Raw genomic sequence first — 1,290 nt, forward strand, 5'->3', positions numbered from 1 at the left:
TGATTCTCCTATTTACAGACTCCCAAGAGCTGGGATTACAGGCGCGTGCCACCACGCCCAGTCTCTTGCCATCTCAACATGCCCCCAGGGTGGGACCGGCATGGCAGGTCTGAGGATTGAACCCCTGGCCCCTATGACTGTTTGCAGGTGCTTTAATCCGCTGAGCTATTTGGCTGGCCCTAAGACAGTTACACTACTATTTTCTCTTCATTCATTGAAACGTTTGTACTAATATTGTTTGGACAATTAAATGTTGATATCTTGTATTCTGAGTAACTAAAGATAACAACACCTAAAGTATTAACCATTGTTACCCTCCTATTATCGTGCTTTGAAATTTTGGGTTTATTATTTTTTCTTCTCCTTAAAAAAGACAAAGAGGGGGGCCAGGGAGATGACTCAGTGGAATAAGCACTTCTCTGGCAAGTACAAGGGCCTGAGTTCAATCCCTGGTTCCACCAAAAAAAAAAAAAAAGAAAAAAAAGACAAAGAGGGCCAGGGAGATAGCTCAGTAGAAGAATAAGTGCTTGCCTGGCAGGTGCAAGGGCCTGTGTTTAATCCTTGGTTCCACCAAAAACCCCCCCAAAAACAAAAAAACCCCCAAAACCAAAGACACTCAGGGAAGCTAAAGTAGGTGGGGGCCAGGGAGAGGGCTCAGTGGAATAAATAAGCGCTTCCCTGGAAAGTGCAAGGGCCCAAGTTCAGTCCCTGGCTCCGCCCCCCCAAAAATAAATAAAGTAGGTGGGTTGTTAAGTTGGTAACTACAGTATAATAAAGGAGTTTTTTTTTTTTTTTTTTAAATGTACTTAGTACAGGGTTTACAGGGTCTCACTACGTAGATTGGACTCATAGCGATTCTCCTGTTTTTAGCCTCCCAAGTGCTGTGATTATAGGCACGTGTCACCATGCCCAGTCTCAATCGCTCTCTCGGTGCACCCCAAGGCGGGGCCCACTCAGCAGCTGGGGATGGAACCCTGGCTGCTGCACTCTGCCCAAGCAGGCTCTTTGGTCTGCTGAGCTATCTGGCTGACCCTAGTATAAGGAGTTTTTTAAACACTTAGTATTTGATCAGCCCTTGTAGAAGAGGACACTGACATGTAGAGTGGCAGGGTCTGACATCTCCATCCTGGAGAACTTTTGCAGCTCACAGAGTGAGCCTCCTGTCAGCAAGGGGGACCCTAGTTTGCTCCCTGACCCCTGAAGAAACAGCTGGTGCCTTCCCCTTAGGAGTGAGGCTGGAGCCCAGAGGCTATAAAGGGTCTGGGTAGGGCTCTGGGCCTTAGCCTACCC

Source organism: Octodon degus, unplaced genomic scaffold (genome assembly GCF_000260255.1).
Source record: "Octodon degus isolate 3935 unplaced genomic scaffold, OctDeg1.0 scaffold00049, whole genome shotgun sequence".
Lineage (NCBI taxonomy): Eukaryota > Metazoa > Chordata > Mammalia > Rodentia > Octodontidae > Octodon > Octodon degus.